Below are 22,264 nucleotides of genomic sequence, written 5' to 3' on the forward strand. Positions count from 1 at the left end.
CCCCATCCCTGGGATTCTCCAGGCAAGAACACTGGAGTGGGTTGCCATTTCCTTCTCCAAAGCATGAAAGTGAAAAGGGAAAGGGAAGTCACTCAGTCGTGTCCAACTCTCAGTGACCCCATGGACTGCAGCCCACCAGGCTCCTCCATCCATGGGATTTTCCAGGCAAGAGTACTATACTTCAATTAAAAACAATAATGATTAAGAAAAGAATTCACCTGTTATTTCCTCAATAGATTTACCTTTATTTCTGTGTTTTACTTCCGCTAATCATCAAGTTTATTTGCATTTACTGAGTGCAGAGCAGGTCTGTAAAAGAACCGGTGCCCTGAAGACAGGCATAAACCAGTCTGGTGGCCACTGTTTCTGGGTTGCTAGATTGTAAGAGAGAACACGGGCAAGCCACGAGGAGTGACAGCCACTTAAACGTCAAGACCAAGAGTTCTCAGCTGTGTAACATCGTGGTTTCCTCTGCAGGTAGTGGCTCCATCCCAGGACATTGATGGCAGGGCTCATCTTCTCAAGAATGTGTAAGGAAACCCTGTAAATTTTGCATCCATGTCAAGTCAAACTACAGGGACAACGGCTGGCGGAAATCAGACCCAGTTCTACTGTTGGAAGCCTGCAGGGGCTTGCTATCCTCAAAAGTGTCCTTCCACCAGGATTTTTAGCAATCTAGACAGAAACAATAATTTTCCTTCTTGGTCCTGTGTAACATCATTTCTTCAAGTGTGCAAGGACATCACCCTTATTGTCTGTACCAAGTATGGCACATCCAGCCCCTTATTCTGGACTAGCATGGGGAGTATCATTCAGGTGTAGTGTTACTCTGCTTTTATATGCTGTGGTTTTCAAGATTTTACATCCTCATAACTAACATGAGTTTTTTTAGTAGAGGTATTCCATTTTCAGTCCATAAATATTGAGTGCAACTATGTACCAGATCCTCTTCTAGGGGCCAGGGATAGAATCCGCTGATACTCTGGAGCTTTGGGAAGGATAGTGAATATACAAGTATATACTTGTTAGCAGGGGGAAATTAAAGAAGAGAAAGGGCTGAGAGAGTGTGACTGGTCTAGGGTGAATGATGAGGGAAGGAAACCCTGACCTGCCATCCTTGGGGAGTAACTTGAGTTCAATGAGTGAACGAGCCACACGGATAACTAATGCAGGGATGGCAGATGGCAAATGCCCTGGGCTTTGCCTGGGAGTGTGTGTGCCATATTCAAAGACGAGCAAGGAGGGACCATGGATAGAAAAATATGAAAGAAAGGAGAGAAACAGGAAAGGCGATCAGACACACAAGCAAGAGGCTGAATGGGGAGCATGAATGATTTTATGGAGCTGTGGCCTTTATGGCAAGTGAGGTGGGAAGCCACTGGGGGGAGGGGGAGCAAGGAGAGACTGGAGACGTCACATCAATGTCTCACTCTGAGGGCCAGGGAGCAAGGGTAGAAATGGGGGGCTCACTTCCGAGGCTGTCACAGTACTCTAGGCGAGAGATAATAGTGGTTGCACCCAGTAGCTAGAGGACTCAGTCTGACTTAATTGATATCCAGTAAATATTTCTCAAGAGAAGGCAATGGCAACCCACTCCAATACTCTTGCCTGGCAAATCCCATGGACAGAGGAGCCTGGTAGGCTGCAGTCCATGGGGTCGCTAGGAGTCGAACACGACTGAGCGACTTCACTGGGCCAAGCAATGTGCCTGAGTCTGTGCTGTTAACCACTGCACTGTTCGTAAAAAATAAAAACAGTAAGTGAATGTTATAATAATGAAATAGATTGATTTCATTCATGTAAAAGTGTTTGAGCCATGGCTACACCTCTTAGACAACTTCTATTGGATCCCTTCAGGATGATTACCAGATATGGGTTTTTAATATTCCTTTTACTTTTCCTAACTCATTTCAGGTTAGAGTTCTTATTTATTTTTATCCCAAAACATGATTTTAAAAAGTCTTCTTAGAGAAGATGAAAGCTATTTTTTCTTCCTTTAAAATTTGGACTGCATTGATAATAAAACTAAAGCAAAATGATATTTAATACTAGAACTATGAGACCCAGATCATAGGTTTCCCTGTATCTCATCACCTATGGTCTAGACCTGTTAGCCTGTGTCTTTTTATAGGAGGATGCATAGACATATCAGGACCAATGCCATCTGGGGAAGAATAATAATTCAAAAGAAGTTATGGGAAACATCCATTCAGTCAGCCAGTTATTGAACTGCGGCGGTGCGTTGGCCACCGTGCCATCATGTAAAGATGAATATTGCAGTCTGGTTGAGGAAACAGCCTATAATCTACAGTTACACCGAAGCGAGATGCACAGACCACAGGAGACAGGTGCAGAGCGCCGTGGGAGTAGACGGAGGGAGGTGTCGGAAGATGTTGATGGATGAGATGAAGCTAGAAGGAGGTTGCTTGGTAGACAAGGAAATCTGTTGACTAGTTTTTGAACTTGTCCGAGAAGAATGAAATTAGTAGGTGCTCATTCTAAAAACAAAAGTAGTTCACAACTGGGGAAAAACTGTATAAAGATTATGCTGGTGTTATTAGACAGCATATCTTTTGCTCAGGTCCCAGGTATAAGTTACGACTCTTCATTGTCAGTTAGATGGATTAAACCAGGAGGTTGATGTTGGCTACTGGACGGCAGGAGTATTATTAGATATAGCTGCTATCAGGAGAATCTGTGGTAAGACCTGAGTCCTCAGTGATGTTAATAATTTTTAAAGACCTGTTTTGAAGTCTTTCTACATGGGTTATAACTTTAACCTGTGAGAATGTTCCTGAGATTTTGCAGGGAAGTTAAAAAAAAATAAATTTGAATTGCTTTTATACAGATCAAAGGAGATTGTAGGTACAGGAACCTTAAATTTAAGGCTTTTTATGTAGTCAACATTCTTTTAGTTTTTGAAGGCATTCAAGCTTGCAATTAAGACAGAAGAGAATGGAATAAATCAGACTTTGGTGTAACTAAATCTTGGCTTTATCTCCTACCTGCTATCCTTATTTAATTCATCTTTGCTTAGTCATCTGAAAAATTGGAAAATAGTAGTAGTTTTCATCATAGTTGAAAATGACATTAGTAGACATAAAGCATTTAGCAGAGGATTAAGTGCTTAACAGTTATTATTGTTGTTGTTGTTCAGTCACTCAGTCGTGCCCGACTTTTCAACCCCATGGAGCAGCACATCAGGATTCCCTGTCTTCCACTGTCTCCCAGAGCTTGCTCAAACTCACGTCCATTGATTCAGTGATGCCATCCAACCGTCTCATCCTCTGTCGCCCCCTTCTCCTTTTGCCTCCAATCTTTCCCAGCATCAGGGTCTTTTCCAATGAGTTGGCTCTCCGCATCAGGTGGCCAAAGTATTGGAGCGTCAGCTTCAGCATCAGTCTTCCCAATGAGTATTCAAGGTTGATTTCCTTTAGGATGGACTGGTTTGATCACCTTGCAGTCCAAGGGACTCTCAAGAGTCTTTTCCAGCATCACAATTCAAAAGCATCAATTCTTCGGCGCTCAGCCTTTTTATGGTCCAACTCTCACATCTGTATGTGACTACTGGAAAAACCATAACTTTGACTATATGGACCTGTGTCAACAAAGTGATGTCTCTGCTTTTTAATATACTTTGTTTGTTTAATATGCTAGATTTGCCATAGCTTTTATTCCAAGGAGCAAGCATCTTTTAATTTCGTGGCTACAGTCACTGTCCACAGTGATTTTAGAGCCCAAGAAAATAAAATCTGCCACTGTTTCCACTTTCCCCCCCATCTATTTGCCATGAAATGATGGGACTGGATGCCATTATTCTTCTGTGTTAATTTTTATTAGAGTACAGTCGTTTTACAATGTTGTGTTAGTTTCTGCTATACAGCAAAGGGAACCAGCTATGTTTATATATATTCCCTCTTTTATGGGTCTCCAGCCCATCTGCACCACCAGAGAGCAGTGAGTCGAGTTCCCTGAGCTGTACAGGGGGTTCTCACCAGTTAGCTTTTTTATATACAGTGAGAGCATGCTTGTGCTCAGTCATGTCAGTTTGTGACACTTTGGACTGCAGCCCACCAGGCTCCTCTGTTCATGGGATTTTGCAGGCAAGAATACTGGACTGGGTGGCCATTTTCTCCTGCAGGGCATGTTCTCGATCCAGGGATCAAACCCACATCTCCTATACTACAAGCAGATTCTTTACCGCTGAGCCATGAGAAAGTGTGTATATGTCAATTACAGTCTCCCAATTTCTCCCGCCCTCCTGTCCCCACTTAGTACTCGTACACTGGTTCTCTACATCTGTGTCTCTCTTTCTGCTTTGCAAATAAGTTCATCTGAACCATTTTGTAGATTTCACAGGTAAGCAGCATTATACGATGTTTGTCTTTCTCTTTTTGGCTAACTCCTCTGTTTATGACACTCTCTGGTTCACCCATATCTCTGCAGGTGGCACTATTTCACTCCTGTTATGGCTGAGTATATTCCGTTGTATGCATGCACCACGTCTTTACCCATTCCTGTATCGATGGACATTTAGGTTGCTTCCGTGTCCTGGCTAGTGAAAATCATATGGTAATGAACATTGAGGTGCATGTATCTTTTTGAATTATGGTTTTCTCTGGGCATTTGCCCAGGAGTGGGATTGCTGGGTCATATGGTAGATATATTTTCAGTCTTTTAAGGAACCTCCATACTACTCTTTATGGAACTTTCCAGGTGGCACTAGTGTAAGAATCTCTTAAGGAGACTTAAGAGATGTGGGTTGGATTCCAGGATTGGGAAGATCCCCTGGAGTAGGAAGTGGCAACCTACTCAGTATTCTTGCCTGGAAAATTCCATGGACAGGGCATCAGAGGATAAGATGACTGGATGGCATCACCGATTCAATGGAGATGAACTTGGGCACACTTTGAGAGATGGTGAGGTACAGGGAGGCCTAGCGTGCTGCAGTCCATGGGGTCGCAAAGAGTCGGACACAACTGGGCGGCTGAACAACAACAGAGAGACTGTATGCTGTAGAATATTTTCTCTCCCCTTGTGATGATCAAAATGTGCTGGCCCAGTGTCTCACTTTCTCGGTTCATACTGCCTTATAAACAGATACGGATTAATATAATAGTGATTTTTAATATTTATGGGTTACTCCTTCTAGGTGACAAGGTTAAAAACTAGCAAAAGCTTGTAATACATATAGTTTTGTTTTAATCTTAAATGTAGATTTTTAAAAACCTGAATAATATCAGTACTAATTTGCCAGGGATGAGAATTATAAGCTAGTGGTGTTATGCAAATGACTACAGAGGGTGATTCATTCTGAAGAACGTGGGAGAATTTTTAAAATCTGAATGATAGTTCTTGGCATTTCAGTGTGTGTGTGTGTGTGTGTGTGTGTGTGTGTGTGTGTGTGTGAGTGCTCCTATGTACACATGTAAATTCTCTTTCCACTTCCATTCTTTGCCTACATGTAATTATGACATTCCAAAATAGGCATGGACTTCAGAGCCAATGTTAGTTATTAGATTGTGAAATTAGAATTTCCAGCTCAGCTATTTTATATTCTCTTTATTAAGACTTTCTCAGTGGTTGGTCCTATCCAATCTACAATTATAATGCTGTATTACATCCACAGAATCATCTGAGTTCTCATAAGAAGGAATATATTTCCTATGAGGCTAGCTCTGGAGGGTCAGCCTTTAGGAAATATTTTCTAGAGAAAAACCAGAATGACCAGAGTGGGAGTTCAGTGATTCCCCCAGAACTTCACAGCGGTTCTCACCTCAGAGCCTTAACACATACGGGGATTCACTTAAGGTATGTCAAGAATAATTTACTGTAAGTAAAATACAGAAGTTTCTACATAAAATACCTAAATGCAAATGGGTTGAAAGCTGACCCTACGATTATGTGGTCCTCTTGGGTGGGAGGGAAAGGAGCTGTAGTCACAGACATTTTGTATATAGCTTAAAACAGATTCCCCAAATTCTAGGCTGCCTCCAAATCTTCGGGAACACTGGTGACATTCAGATTCCTGGGCCCTCCCTCCATGAAATTTGATGTTGTTCATCCAGGTTGAGGTGTAAATGCACATTGTTAACCTGCAACCCAGGTGACTCAGACTCAAGTGGGAAGAGATCATTATTTTCACAAATAGCCATTAGGTTTCACAGAAGGCAACCTGTCTCCAACAGGTCTCATGACTTCCTTCCAGCCTGACTGCCTTGTCCTGCTCCCAGTCTAAGACTGGCTGGTATGTTCTCAGTAACAAGCAGTTTGGCTCACAGACCCTCATTTCTTACAGCAGGTGCTGACCGCCGCCAATTGCTAATCCGAATCACCCTAGCAGAGACCGTAGAAGACTTCTCTGAATTATATATCACTGCCACCTACAAATAACAACACAGAGAATGGAGGAACAGTTTTTTTTTTTTTCATTTCTAAAGAGTACATATTATATGAAAAAGCTGCTAAATGGATGGGATAAGAGAGGTCCAAAATGCTGAAATTATGAGTTGCTTACCCAGTGTGAAGAGAGGTGATAGGGAAAAAAGAAGCAAAATTTGTAAGTATTCATAGCATTCCCCAGCAACGCTACAAACAATACTAGAGTTTTTTTGGTTTTGTTTTTTATCTGCAAGCTATAATTGCTATGTTTTATTGTAAATTAATGGTGCTTATTAATTATGCTCTTTGCTTTGGGCTTTTAAATTTTTTCTTCTGTTTTATCATAGCTACTGACAGATTTAAAAAATACTGACTGTTGCTGAATCCCTAATCATTGTTGTTTGAGATTTTTGCATTAATTTAGTGCCATGCTTTAAACAACATTATAGCCAAGCTAAAAAAGATAGATGAGAATTGCTTCATTTGTATATGATGGAAGAGCCATCTTTCCTAACTAGCCATTATTTCTAGAAGGTCTCTGTCCATTCACACATGTAAGGGAACAGTTTCTTACAGTTAGAACAGATAGAAACTGTTTCAACTTTCTATCATTGAAATTGATGATCTTTTTTAGAATCTTATAATTATTCAACTCTGGAACAAGGCAAATATTCTACTTCCAGTTGGCTACGTGAAGGCAGTAACTATTTCTTTTTTAAAAAATTGAAGTACAATTGATATACAGCATTATCTTATAGGTGTACAGTATAGTGATTCACAATTTTAAAAGGTTATACTTAATTTAGTTATTGTAAAATGTTGGCTAAATTCCCCTTGTTGTACAGTATATCCTTGTAGCCTATTTTGTTCCTAATTTTATCTCTACTCCCTTGCCTTTGTATTGAACCTCCCTGCTTCCCTTTCTCTACTGGTACCACTAATTTGTTCTCCATGTCTGTGAGTCTGCTTCTTTTTTGTTAGATTCACTATTTGGTGTATTTTTTAGATTCCATGTATAAGTGTCGTGCAGTATTTGTCTTTCTCTGTTTGGCTTATTTCACTTAGCATAGTGCTCTCCAGCTGCATCCATGTCGCTGCAGATGGCAAAATTTCATTCTTTCATGGCTGAGTAGCGTTCCATTGTATGTGTACACCACATCTTCTTTGTCCATTCATCTGTTGATGGACACTTGGGTTGCTTTCATATCTTGGCAACTCTAAATAATGCCGCTATGAACTTTGAGATGCATGTATCTTTTAAAAATTAGTGTTTTGGTTTTCTTTTGGTGGGGGGATATATATATCCAGGGTGGAATTGCAAGATCATATGATAGTTCTATTTTTAGTATTTTGAGAAACTTCCGCACCATTTTCTGCAGCAGCTGCAATAATTTACATTCCCACCAACAGTGTACAAGGGTTCCCTTTTCACCACATCCTCACCAACATTTGTTATTTGTGCTCTTTTTCACGATAGCCATTCTGACAGGTATGAGGTGACATGTTATCATGGTTTTGAATTCCTTTTCTCTGATGATTAGCAGTGCTGAACGTCTTTTTATGTGCCTATCAGCCATCTGCCTTCCCTCTTTGGAGAAGTGTCTGTTCACTTCTTCTGCCTATTTTTTTAATTTTATTTTACCTTATTTTACTTTACAATACTGTATTGGTTTTGCCATACATCCACATGAATCCACCACGGGTGTACACATGTTCCCAATCCTGAACACCCCCCCCCTCCCCGACCTCCCTCCCCATATCATCTCTCTGGGTCATCCCAGTGCACCAGCCCCAAGCATCCTGTATCCTGCATTGAATCTAGACTGGCGATAACTGAACCAGGAAGAAACAAAAAATCTTAAGAGACCCATCACAAGCACGGAAATTGAAACTGTAATCAGAAATCTTCCAGCAAACAAAAGCCCAGGTCCAGACGGCTTCACAGCTGAATTCTACCAAAACTTTAGAGAAGAGCTAACACCTATCCTACTCAAACACTTCTGCCTATTTTTTAATTGAGTTGCTTAATTAAGTTGAGTTTAATTAGGTCCTACTTGTTAATTTTTGCTTTTTTTTTAATTTAGGGGATGGATCCTAAGAAATATCACTGAACTTTATGTCAGAGTTTTGTCTATGTTTTCTTCTGAGAGCTTTGTAATATCCAGTCTTACATTTAGATCTTTAACCCATTTTGAATTTATTTTTGTAGATGGCATTAGAGAATGTTCTAATTTCATTCTTTTACAAGTAGTTGTCCAGTCTTCCCAGCACCACTTATTGAAGAGACTGCCTTCTCCACTGTATATCCTTGAAGGCAGTAACTATCTCTGAAATTCTAAGAATCTTTCATTGTTTCATTTGTTTGTATGGAGAAGTGAAGGATAATATTATAAATTTCACTTAGATTTTTAATGCCTACCATTTTCACATTGTGCTGACCCATGATATGGAAATTGGACCTCAGTTAACTCCTTTTTTTCAGTTCTTACTCATGGAACAACTACTTATGCTCAGGCAATATAGTCAACACTGAAGAAATAAAAATGAACATGGCAGTCTTTGACAGTAGTCCTGGAGTTAACAGTCTAGTTAAAGAGAGAGAGGAAAGACACAGTAAAAGCTATAGAAGATGATGAGTGCTGGAGAAGAAGCAGATGCTGAGTGCCACAGAGGTATTCATCATTCACAATGTTTCACTGAGTACCAGACTGTCTGGTTGCTGAGAATACAGAGTACAGTCACTGACTTCAAGAAATTCTCATTGTAGAGGAGGACAGTGGTTAATTTTAGTGATAGAGAATTGCATGAAATATTATGAAAGCAAATTCTATTCGCTGGGAGGCAGTGGGAGATAAGGTGCAGTTTCCTGGAAGAGGTGTAACAGAAGAGTCTTAGGTGATGGGCAGGAGTTACCCAGGCAAAGGCAGAGGGCCAAAGGCACAGGGCACAAGGCAGGTTGAAGGGGCTGTGCAAGCAGTTATTGTCTCTGGAGAACTGAGTCCTAGACAGAGGCTGATGGGAGTTGTAAGTGAAGAAGACAGGCCAGTCCATATAGGGACCCTTGGCCATCTGAAGAAGTAAGACTTTATCCTGTCCCTGGGGGGACACTAAAAGTTAAGAGGGCAATGAAACAGCCAGGTTCAGTTTTACATTCTGGCAGTTGCCTAGCTGATGGTTTTAAGAAAGACAGTGCTAAGAGCTCAGACACTGAACTGATGATGCTTGTGAGTCGTGGTGGGCTTCCCTGTTGGCTCAGATGGTAAAGAATCCGCCTGCAATGTGGGAGACCCAGGCTTGATCCCTGGGTTAAGAAGATTCCCTGGAGAAGAGAACAGCTACCCACTCCAGTACTCTTGCCTGGAGAATTTCATGGCCAGAGGAGACTGGCTGGCTATGGTCCATGGGATCACAAAGACTGGGATGTGACTGAAGCAACTTAGCGTGCATGTGGGTCATGACAGTTTTAATGAGGGCAGCCCACTGATGAAGAGGATGGTAGCAGAGAACCGCAGAAGTCAAACCAGTAACACTTAGTGGCTGGTTGATGTGAGAAGGAACAATGAAGGAAAAAAATCAAGAATGACACCCAGAGTTCTTTTTTGGATCACAAGATGGATGCTGATGCCACCGTTTAAGATCTGCAGGGAGAGGTAGGCGTGAAGAGGAAGATGATCAACTTGGTTTTGGGAACATGGGGCTTGAGGGGCCCATGTCACTCTTAGGGAAGCCATCACAGGTAAATATTTGAACATTTTAGGGAATCTGGGCAGGGGATATAGATTTGGGACCCCCCAAGACTTACTCCTTGGAAGGAAAGTTATGACCAACCTAGACAGAATATTAAAAAGCAGAGACATTACTTTATCAACAAAGGCCCATCTAGTCAAGGCTGTGGTTTTTCCCGTGGTCATGTATGGATGTGAGAGTTGGACCATAAAGAAAGCTGAGTGCTGAAGAATTGGTGCTTTTGAACTGTGATATTGAAGATGCTTGAGAGTCCCTTGGACTTCAAGGAGATCCAACCAGTCTATCCTAAAGGAGATTAGTCTTGGGTGTTCACTGGAAGGACTAATACTGAAATTCCAATACTTTGGCTACCTGATGCGAAGAGCTGACTCATTGGAAAAGACCCTAATGCTGGGAAAGATTGAGGGCGGGAGGAGAAGGGGATGACAGAGGATTAGTTGGCTGGATGGCATCACTGACTCAGTGGACATGAGTTTGAGTGAACTCCAGGAGTTGGTGATGGACAGGGAGGTCTGGCGTGTTGCGGTTCATGGGGTCACAAAGAGTCGGACACGACGGAGCGACTAAACTGAACTGAAGACTATCAGGGTCACTGAAAAAATCTGAGTTCTGTTTTGAACACAGTGAATTTCGGGATCCGTTAGAATGTGGCCATGCCCGTCCAAAACTCAGAAGTGAGATTGAGGGAGGTAGATTTTGCAGCCTTCTATGTGGATTACAGTTCTTGCAGCTCACACAAAATATGATAAATGGGGTGGTTAAATCTTCCCAAGGGCTGGAAGGAAGATATAAAAGATGAGGAGAAATTAAAGAAGCACAAAATAAAGAAGGTCCATAAAAGCTGAGCATCACAGTCTGTTGCTGTTCCTTTAGTCACTAAGTCATGTCTGACTCTTTGCGATCCCATGGACTGTAGCCTGCCAGGCTCCTCTGTCCGTGGGATTTTCCAGGCCAGAATACCGGAGTGGGTTGCCCTTTCCTTCTGCAGGGATCTTCCTGACCCAGGGTTGAACCCACATCTCCTGCACTGGCAGGCAGGTTCTTTACCACTGAGCCACCAGGGAAGCCTATCCCATCTATTAGGCTGTGAGAAGATTAACTGGTGAAGTGACGCAGTCATTAGTGACAATGCCGAGTTGGGAAAGTAGCTCCTGAACTTGTCATTTCTCTGGCTGTCACTTTGTGGGACTGTAGTTGTAACAGCTCGCACTGGTTGGGGTTTTCTAATCTTCAGTGGCCCTGTCTGGTTCACATTCTAAGACCCAAATTGTGAGGTCAGGATGAGGACCCGATTCTTCCAAAGAAGTTATTATTACTTGCAGCCATTCAGTTTCGCATTTCACAGCACATCATTGTATGCTTTTCTGTACTTGATTCATGTGTAAATTGAGGCAGAGGAACCCAGTGGGTAGCCGGTCTACTTCTGATGCTCTCTGTACACTGAAGCCATGAGCGCAGGTCATTTTCAGGCTTAACGGCCACTTTCAGCCCTGGCTGCCCATTGGAATCATCTGGGAGCTTTTATTAAACAGGATGCATTGACTAACCCCCAGAAATTATGATTTAATTGCTCTAGGATGGGGCCCGGGAGTGCTAAGTCACTTCAGTTGTGTCCAACTCTTTGTGACGCTATGGATTGTAGCCCACCAGGCTCCTCTGTCCACAGGACTCACCAGGCCAGAATACTGGAGTGGGTTGCCATGTCCTTCTCCAGGGGATCTTCCCAACCCAGGGATCGAACCTGCATCTTTTCTATCTCCTGCTTTGGTGGCTGGGTTCTTTACCACTATCACCACCTGGGAAGCAAGCCCCAGGCAGTCATATGCTTTTAAAGTCCCCTAGATGATTCTCATGTGTGGACAAGTTTGAGAATCACTGCTGTCAAGTAAGGAAGCAGCTGCTTTACCAACTCAGAGCAGCGGGAAGAAATCCAGTAAGATAAATAATGTGCGTGAAAGTATGATATTATTTATTATAAGAGGGTCCTGAGGAATGAAATGGTGAAGTCCCAGGAAAGAGGCACAAAGAGATGTTTGTTTTGGTTTTGTTGGTTTGTGAGTTTTAACCTTAAAAGATTTCTGTGCCAGGGTGAGCATTTGACTCAGGCAGTAGACAGCCTGGAAGCTTCTGTGGTTCTCGCAGCAGCCAGGAGATCTATGAACGCCCTCCTGTCTGAGCAGGCATTTTACGTGAGCCCACCCCCTCTGACAGAATAGCTTTGTTAGCCATATATTTATAATTGCTCACCTTGGGATGGCTGTACCTTTTTCTTGTTTTCTAAGTTATCCACTTGCCTCTCCACTTTCTTTATGTATCTCCAGGCAGCACATTCCAAGCCATACATTCTGTCTTATAGACTTGGCATCTTAATAACTGTTTGGCCTTGGGCAAGTTATTTGAATTCCTTTCACATCCATTTCTTCATCTGTACTCAAGTATGTTGTGCAAGTTAAATCAGATAGTACATCTAAAGTGTTTAGCACAATGCTGGGAGATTATAAGCTCCCCAAAATGGTTTTCAGTGCATGTTGGCATTTAACCCTCTCAGAGCTAAAGAGAGCCCCAGTTACACATGCCAACTGTATGGACTGCAGAGGATCATCACTTACTGTAGTTTTATTGTACAAACACTGGGTCTGACCCCAGAGCCCCATCTTTATTAAGGTTCAGTTTAAATTCCTGGTAGGAACAGTCGATGATAGCAAATGCCCTGGTTCCATCACAGACAAATGAATTGAGTTCCACCAGACAAATGAATCTTCAGGAAGTAACCTAGACATTATTGGGAAATGATTATATAAAAACATTGCACAAGAAGATGCTGAATATTATGCTGAGAACAAATAACAGTGTTACTGCAATCTAGTGTTGGTCCAGAGCCTTGCATGAAATCATAAGCAATTAACCCACAGAGACCTCTGTCCATTAATAGTGACTCTGCTTTGATTTCAATAGAGATCTGAGTAACATTATCTTTTTACAATTTGCATCTCTATACCAGAGTGAAAACATCTATCACTGAGTAATGAAGAACGATACCTGAATAATACCATCAGTTTATTGAAAAAGTATAAAATGATCATTGATCTGTTAGCTAGGTAATTCTATTGAACTTGACCTCTGCTATAGACGTACCTTGGAGATATGGTTCCAGACCATGACAGCAAAGCGAATATCACAGTAGAGTGAGTCACAGGACTTTTTTGTTCCCTAGTGCATATAAAAGTTATGTTTATAGTATAATCTATTAAGTGTGCAGTATTATATCTATACCTTCATTAAAAATTGTTAAACATGCTAACCATCACCTGAGCCTTCAGCAAATCGTAGTTGTAATATCAAAGATCACAGATCACCATTACAAATATAACAATGAAAAAGCTTGAAATGTTGCGAGAATGACCAAATGTGACAAAGATGACAGGAAACACGCAAATGCTGTTGGAAGCATGGCGGTAGACGTGCTCCATGCAAGGCCGCCACGACCCTTCAGCTTGTAAAAGCACCGTATCTGCAAAGCAGGGTAAAGCAAAGCACGATCAAACGAGGTGTGCCTGTACACAGAAATCAACAGAAATGATCCAGGAATTGCAAAAAAGCTTGCCTATTGCCCCCCCACCCCCAACAGTGATAATTTCCTTAGGAAACTGAAGTGCAACACGAGAGCACCATCTTGCATTTCCCTGGAATCATTGCCACCATTTCTGCCTTTTCTTGATGTCTACCATCTGCACCTCTGTCAACTGGAAGTCTCTCCACGTTGCAGTTAAGTGATTCATTCTCCCAGATTGTTTTGAATCTCTTTATATTAATACATTCATTGAGAATCTTGAATGCTAAGTTCAACTTTTCCAGATTCTAAAATGCTGCTTTAATACCTGTTCAGTGTGGCAGGTAAGTTCACTCTAGAACTGTGTTGTTGGGTGGAAACCTACTCTGCTCCGTCCTGGGCTGGATATATTTATGTGTCTAGACCAGGCTGGCCCCAGGCCAAACTGTGATGTCAATGTGTCTGGCTAACCTTAGTGCTTTGCCAGATACTAAGGCAATGGCACCCCACTCCAGTACTTTTGCCTGGAGAATCCCATGGACGGAGGAGCCTGGTGGGCTGCAGACCATGGGGTCGCGAAGAGTCAGAAATGACTGAGTGACTTCACTTTCACTTTCATAAATTGGAGAAGGAAACGGCAGCCCACTCCAGTGTTCTTGCCTGGAGAATCCCAGGGATGGAGGAGCCTGGTGGGCTGCCGTCTATGGGGTCGCACAGAGTCGGACACGACTGGAGCGACTTAGCAGCATGTTAAATGAATGGATGAGTGAATGGCCACATGCATAGATGAATGGGTGAAGAATAAAGGTGACGGAATAAATTATGAAGGTCAGTTGAGAAACTGTGTTTGCTAGTGAGAAGATGAATTTCGTCTACTTATCACTTTAATCTTCATCAAATTCCTCCTTTATTTCCAACTAAACTTGACCCCTGGGTTGGGAAGATCCCCTAGAGAAGGGAAAGGCTACCCACTCCAGTGTTCTGGCCTGGAGAATTCCATGGACTGTATAGTCCATGGGGTCACAAAGAGGTGGACATGACTGAGTGACTTTCACTCACTCAAGCTTTCACGCTGCCTATAAGTAAATGACTTTTAGGGTAGTGCTCACTGACCCTGCAGTGATCAATAGAGGTCAGGACAGAGCTGGGAACCAGGTGGGCAGAGGGCCATTACGCTCAAAGCATGGAACTTTTTGGGAGACCAAGCCCAGCCCTGGTTTTAGAGCAGGAGTAGACAAAACCTCAGATAGAAGCTGTAAACAAGTATCAATCCAGGGAGCAGGAGCAGAATAGGAAGCAGACAGGGCACAAGTATTAAAAGGACTCCAGAGTCAGAACAATGGCACCCCACTCCAGTACTCTTGCCTGGAAAATCCCATGGACAGAGGAGCCTGGTGGGCTGCAGGCCATGGGGTCACTAAGAGTCGGACACAACTGAGCGACTTCACTTTCACTTTTCACTTTCATGCATTGGAGAAGGAAATGGCAACCCACTCCAGTGTTCTTGCCTGGAGAATCCCAGGGACGGGGGAGCCTGGTGGGCTGCCATCTATGGGGTCGCACAGGGCCGGACATGACTGAAGGGACTTAGCAGCAGCAGCAGCAGAGTCAGAACAGAACAGAGATCTGGGGAACCCTTGGAGACCCACGCCATTATTGGAAAATGGGAACCACAATCTGGAGATAAATTAGAACTTTTGCAGGAAGAGGAAACTAGTTAATGTTCTAACAACATCTGAGTGGGTTCTAACCACTATTACATATCAGTTGGATATCAATTAAAATTTGTTTCCTTATAACATTTGCAATTAGTCATAACTTACGACCTTAATTTTTCATCTTAATTTGAGAGACCTCTCATAGTAATCAAAAGAGCATGTAAAATTGTCTCCTTTTCCCCAAGAAATTTGTCGATTATCTAATTTTACCATTTACAGTATGTCTTGTATATACAGTGAGTGTGTGTCCACCAAAAGCTGACCATGAATAAATCAGTATAAATTGTAGCAGAGACAACATAATGTATCTGTAAGGAAGAGTTTTTTGACAGAATAGAGACTGAAAAGGGTTATTTATTTCTTCATTTTAGTAAATGTTTAAGAACAAGATAGTTCTAGTTGAAATTATCATAGTTTCAGAATGGAAAATAATAGGTTTTGTGGGTCCTAAAATTTGTTATATTTGAAGGAGACTTCTTCGATTTGATTATAAATAAATTAATTATGAATACAAAATTACATATGGAAGCAAATAATTGTTTGAAGTGACAAAAACAAAAGAAATTACAAATTATTGTAATTTGAAAAATATAAGAAACATCATAAAATCTAGAAATATTTTTGTTAATGAATTGTCTAATACATTTCTTTAGTATCTTTTTTTCCTATGGATTTTTAAATTTTTAAAAATTTATTTGTTTTTAATTGAAGAATAATTGCTTTACTACATGTTTTTATATGATAAAATTTGTAGGATCATTTTTTATAGATAGAATAGAAAGGTATTTCAGTCTCTTTGTTAGCATAATTGATTAGAATGTGTGTGTGCAAGTTTGTGTGTATAAACATGTATGTTTTACTTATTGATTATGTAGAAAAGATTTTTTTCGGTTTCACACCACTTATGGTAGCATCATGTACAAATTTGATCTGTAGACAAATTTGGCAGACCTCTATGAGGTTTCTCTCATATATGAGCTGTAGGCTTTGAAAACATTTCAGGTTTTCTTATGCAGTATCTAATCTTAAGAACTATTGAAGTTGATAATGCTCATTTACCAGCTTGTCGTTGCTGGCCTTGTTGTAATGATATATTTTAAATTTTGTGTTATCTTTGCTGTCATCCATATTTTGCAGGAAATCAGCAAGAAATGAAAATCTTTTTCCAGTGTCTATGAATTCACTCCTTTTTATTAACTGAATATTCAAACTGTGAAAGAGGGTTGATTCATTACTTCTCTTTAAAATATTTTTCCTCCTCTTAATAAGTCATTGCTTTTGACAGATAATTTTTATCTGATGGTTTTGTTACAGTCCTCTTCTTGATCCTAGACTGATTTCATTGCTGATTATCATTGCTTTCACTTAATTTTCAGTTAATTTTTTTTATCAGAATTTTCTCTCAAATCTCTAAAGAATGCTGTTAGAGATAAAAGAAGCTACTTTTCAATATGCTTAAATCAGGCATCTGTAAATACTCAGACTGTTTAAATTGTGATAAGAATGGTGATTTTTCAATTCAGCATTCCCTTAGCCAAGTACCCAAAATACTAATAGCCACTGAGATCTGTCTGATATGTGATGGAGGAACAGTCAGAATGGAAATGGACAGTGTTTTTACCTAAGGCAATTAAAATATCCTATTTTTGTAACTTTAGCAAAAATATGTGAACTTTTGATTATGCCGTGCAAGTAAGGGAATCTGAAAATTTACGCTTCTTTGGCTCTATGGCAAATCTTTTTATGAATGACCCCTAACATATGCATCTATAATTTGCATATGAAAGTATGAACTATGACCCAATCATTTACAATATAATCTGCGTGACACTAGGTAATGTCTAAAAAATTGTAATTTTCAGTTAAGAAAGACATGATCCTAAATTTTTTGCAAGCAACATCTGTATTAGTATTTGTAAATACACTGATGTAGGAAATAGAGAAAAACAGTAACATACTTGAAAACAAGTGAAATAAAAGTTGTATACCACATACATGTACTCGCAGACTGCTTGCTAATAATAATAGCATTACCTGCTTTGAGATCCAATGAGAGGAACAATAGCTAACCATAATTCCATAATTTGATATCTCTAAAACCCAAATTCAGCATTTCCCTAAATCTTGCCAGTCATGCTCATCATATAATACCCAGGAAATTCCACTGTAACTTAGATAATGAATGAGAAAGGACATATGATTCTTCCTTGGGCATTGTCCCTGGTAAGTCACCATCCAGATTATACCTTAAACAGGGCAGAATCTCTAAACATTTGCTGATTTTAACTGAATTATTACTTTATTCAGGTGCTATTGCTTATTTTGAAGTGCAGCTAGTGTGCTACCATTTAAGAATCTGACTCCTAGAATCTCAGTTTGTCCAAAGCTTATACATATAAATTGGACCCTTACCACTAAGCTCTAAGAGTTCTGGACCCTCTCTTTCTCCTCATCTTTTAACTGAATAGCATTGTTTCAAGTTATGTGAGACCAATAGCCCAAGTAAAATATCATGTAAAATGCAAAGGCACATCTGAACCAAGCGTTGGTTTTTTTCTTTGTATCAGTGGATTAAAACTGTTGGACATTTGAGTCAAATTACCATACCTGCCAGAGCTGTTAGATCTGTGTTCACTCAAATTGTTCCCCCAATAAGCACAAAGGTTTTAAATGTTTACATGTAACCCACTGTTTGAACAATTGGATCCGAAATATAATGTGGTTTCTAAAAGTTCTGATAATTATTTTAATTTGTCAAACATGCAGGATCCTTTAAAGATTTTTCTCTTTATTTTTGATTTGACTCTTTCCCTAACTTATCAAGTAGGCTTCTTTGAAAGCTCTCTTTAAAGTATTTATTTGTGTTATGTGTCGGATTGCTCCTCATCTCACCAATCAAAGAAATAACTATGCAGTCTTCTTCAGAAAGGGTAGCATACGTAGGAAACCAGATAATCAAGAATTGTACTTTTCACTCACTAATCTTGGCATTCCTTTAGAACAAGGAGAATTCTTTTGTGAAATGGGTTGTGATTCAATGAGTAAGATATCTTTTCTTTCTCTGGAGAATGAAAAGGGTTTTGGCTTAGAATAAAAGAACTATTTTTGAAGAATCTGATAAATGTTGTGTAAAATCAATGCTGTATTTTGCAATCTATGTTGTTTTTTCCCCCTGTGTTTTCCAGGCGGTTCTTTTTCCTCTGTTATATATTAGTAAAATATTCTTAAAGCAGTTTCTGGTTGGAGGCATACTGATTAAGTTTCTTGTTGACTCCTTGGCTATTTGATCCAGAAACCACCTTCCCTGTTACTTACACAACAAGCACAATATGTGCTGATTTTTCATTAATTCCACATTAATGAATTTAAATTTCAATGGCACCCCACTCCAGTACTCTTGCCTGGAAAATCCCATGGACGGAGGAGCCGGGAAGGCTTCAGTCCATGGGATCGCTGAGGGTTGGACACAACTGAGCGACTTCACTTTTTTCCACTTTCGTGCATTGGAGAAGGAAATGGCAACCCACTCCAGTGTTCTTGCCTGGAGAATCCCAGGGATGGGGGAGCCTGGTGGGCTGCCGTCTATGGAGTCACACAGATTCGGACACGACTGAAGTGACTTAACAGCAGCAGCAGCAAAGAAATTTTGACCAATTTGCTAAGTATTTGTGAAAGCGGTTAATGTGTACAGTACTGTGTTAGTAACTGCAGACAGTATGGAAATAGAACAGATAAAAGTTTTGCTCGAGAAAGTGACCATGAAATAAAGAAAAATAAAGCATCCAAATAAATATAATATAAAATCCAATAAGAAATACCTAAAATGTGCAAAGTATTAAGAGTTAGGAAAATATGTCAGGTTTGGGAGGCATTGGGAAAGACTTTATGAATGAAGAACCATTTGAGATGTGTCTCAAAGTTTCGGGAGGGTGATCAGTAGACGGAGGTGCTTCTTTCCAGCTTGCAAGTGACCAGAAACAAATAAAACACAGAGGAAGAGGTTGAAGCCAAATCCTGCTGGATTTTAACACTAGTTTTTGCCAGAAGTCCACTCTATGTCACTGTAGACAAGCAAATTACTCTCATTCATCTTCTCCCTGAAATGAAGATGTTGGACTCATGATTCTAATGTGCTCTATAGTGTTTGAAGTAGGAAAAAATATCAGTGTAGCAAGTAGGAGTTAATGAGTGGTCACTCATTAGCTTTGTGTCACTAACCTGCTCAGGCCTTGATAACTCATTTTAAAGTGAGTTTGAGTGAGTCAGAAACCTCTTCAAAATTCTCTCTGTAGCTCTGCATTTATAATTAAACAGGAACCCAGAACCAAATTCTATTTTCATATCCTTACCAGAGGTAAAGGAATGTTCCCTTTTTGTTCTTTTAATTGTGGGTATTCTATTCTATCAGTGAATAGCACTGTTCTTTGTCCACAGTGGTTGGTCAGTAAGTACATACTGACTGACCCCTAGTGTCAGGAAACGAGGCAAGTAACTAAGTGAGGCTGAGAAGGGTAGATGTGATGCTTTGCAAGATGCTCTATGTTCAGAGGGGGTGTATATACAAAGATAACTAGGAATCCTGGATAAAATACATGTCAAAAATGTGGTAGAAAAAGTGTGGTATTCATTCATCAAACATTTAATTAGCTACATCTCTGTTTAGGATAAATGCCCAGGGAACCTAGAAATGATCTTGACTAACTCAGATATACTCCCTTAACTGAGTTCATAATAACCATAGTCAATATTGCAGGCATGGTAAATGCTATAAAAAGTGTAAGGTACCATGAGCACACAAAAGCAGGGTACCGGATCTAGTGTGATGGACTGGAGGAACATGTCTGAGGATGTGATGCTTGACCTGAGATCTAAAGGGTGAGGAGAGTGAAACTGGGAAAGAACTATTATTTCAGGTCGGATGAGGTCAGTGGTAACGTGCATGCAGAAGATCAGGCCAAGAGTGAACAGCTGGTGTTGCAGGTAAAGATGGGTCTGGTTAGAGCGAGAACCTGGAATTTTATGTGAAATGGAAAGCTATCCAAAGGATTTTAAGCAATAAGTAACGGAAGTTGATTACGTCTTGAAAATATCATTTTGGCTGCAATGTGAAAAACAGACTGGAGGAATGAAGGGTGAAAATAGGGAGGGCAGTTAAGAGGCTGTTGCGTGAGGCCAGAGGCGATGACTTGAACTTGTAGGGTTGCACCAAGTTTTCAGTTTGTAAAAAAACACAGTGTCCAAAAAGAGCAATTTAGTGAAGGCAATAATATAAGGTATGCTCGAATGCGGATTCTAAAACCAAACCAAATGAACAAAGGAAACAAAACTCACAGATACAGAGGACATAATGGTGGTTTTTGCCAGAGGGGAGGGGCTTCAGAGTGAATAAAATGGATGAAAGTTGCCAAGAGAATAAATATGAACAGTTCTCATCACACACATTAGAAAAAAATAAATTATAACTTTGTATTGTAATTGGATGGTAACTAGACTTGTGATTATTCCACAGGGCATACAAGTATTGGATCGTTACGTTGTATACACCGAAACTAATATGATGTTATATGTCAATTATACCTCAATAGATTAAAAGACAAACTTATAATAAAGATGTTTCTAAGTAGTTTCCTGTAAGCTGCTTTCAGCTTAATATTTTTTCAGTGAAAGGAAATTACCCAACCTGTAATTAATGTAGGGAAATGTTTAGCAATACTTTTAATAAAGACATTTCTAACTAAGAAAAAAACAAAGAAAGGAAATGTGGAGAGCTTTGAGTGAGAGAGATGGTGTCCTCTTCGAGTAGGGAAGGCAGAAAAGTGAAAGTGAAAATACCTGGGTTAGATCCCTGTTTTGGGAAGATCTGCTGGAGAAGGGATAGGCTACCCACTCCAGTATTCTTGGGCTTCCCTTGTGGCTCAGATGGTAAATAATCTGCCTGAAATGCAGGAGATGCAGGAAACCAGGTTTGATCCCGGGGTCAGGAAGATCCCCTGGAGAAGGAAATGGCAACCCACCCCAGTATTCTAACCTAAAAAATTCCATGGACAGAAGAGCCTGGCAGGCTACATACAGTCATAAAGAGCTGGATAAAACTGAGCAAAGGGCAGAATTGTTTTACGAAGTTGTGTTCTGACATACAGCGACATGCAAATCAGCCGTAATAGATATATATTGCCTCCCACTTGAGCCTCCTTCCCACCACCCTCACCCCACCCCTCCAGGTCATCACAGAGTGCTGGGCTGGGCTCCCTGTGTTATAAGGGGCAGGCTGTGTCTTTATTCTGCACTGAATATCAAGAAATGTGCTTAAGGACCTAACATCACAGTGGGGAAAATTAAAATATTTCATTTCCCTTCATTCTCCCTGCATGTCCTGTCTCCCTGAGGTTATAACTTGGGAAGTAAATCAAGATTTCAACTGAAACTGTTACCAAAGCACTCCGAAGTTCCTGTTGATTCTCATTATTATTTTTCCAGTTGAGCTTAACTCCTAAGGATCTTTAACATGCCAGTCTTGTCTTTCTTCTCAGATGGGTGAGAACAGTTTCCTTCCCTAAAGAGAAATATTTCCATTTAAATAGATTCAGTGAATCAGAATATAGAGTTGTTTTGGTTCTAGGGTTTGCATAAGAAATGTAGTACATTTCTGCCATGTGAGTGTAATTCCCTTCCTCAGAAAAATGGACTTATCCTTAAAGGATTGCTCTGTTTGGATTGTGACAAAATACATTAACTCATAGACATACTTAATAAAAAACACCAAATATTAAAATGGGAAAAAGGGCCCAACATCCCCTGACTACATACAGCTGTTTGTAAACCATCACTCAGGTTTATCCCTTATTCACGGCAGACTCAAACCAGCAGT

General features: G+C 40.4%; 1 protein-coding gene across 3 annotated transcripts in view; it reads left to right on the forward strand.

The window, feature by feature from the left end:
- Positions 1-22,264, forward strand: part of RAB27B (RAB27B, member RAS oncogene family) — a 210,661-nt gene that overhangs the window by 48,681 nt on the left and 139,716 nt on the right. The window lies entirely within an intron of this gene.

Source organism: Ovis canadensis, chromosome 23 (assembly GCF_042477335.2).
Source record: "Ovis canadensis isolate MfBH-ARS-UI-01 breed Bighorn chromosome 23, ARS-UI_OviCan_v2, whole genome shotgun sequence".
Taxonomy (NCBI): Eukaryota; Metazoa; Chordata; class Mammalia; order Artiodactyla; family Bovidae; genus Ovis; species Ovis canadensis.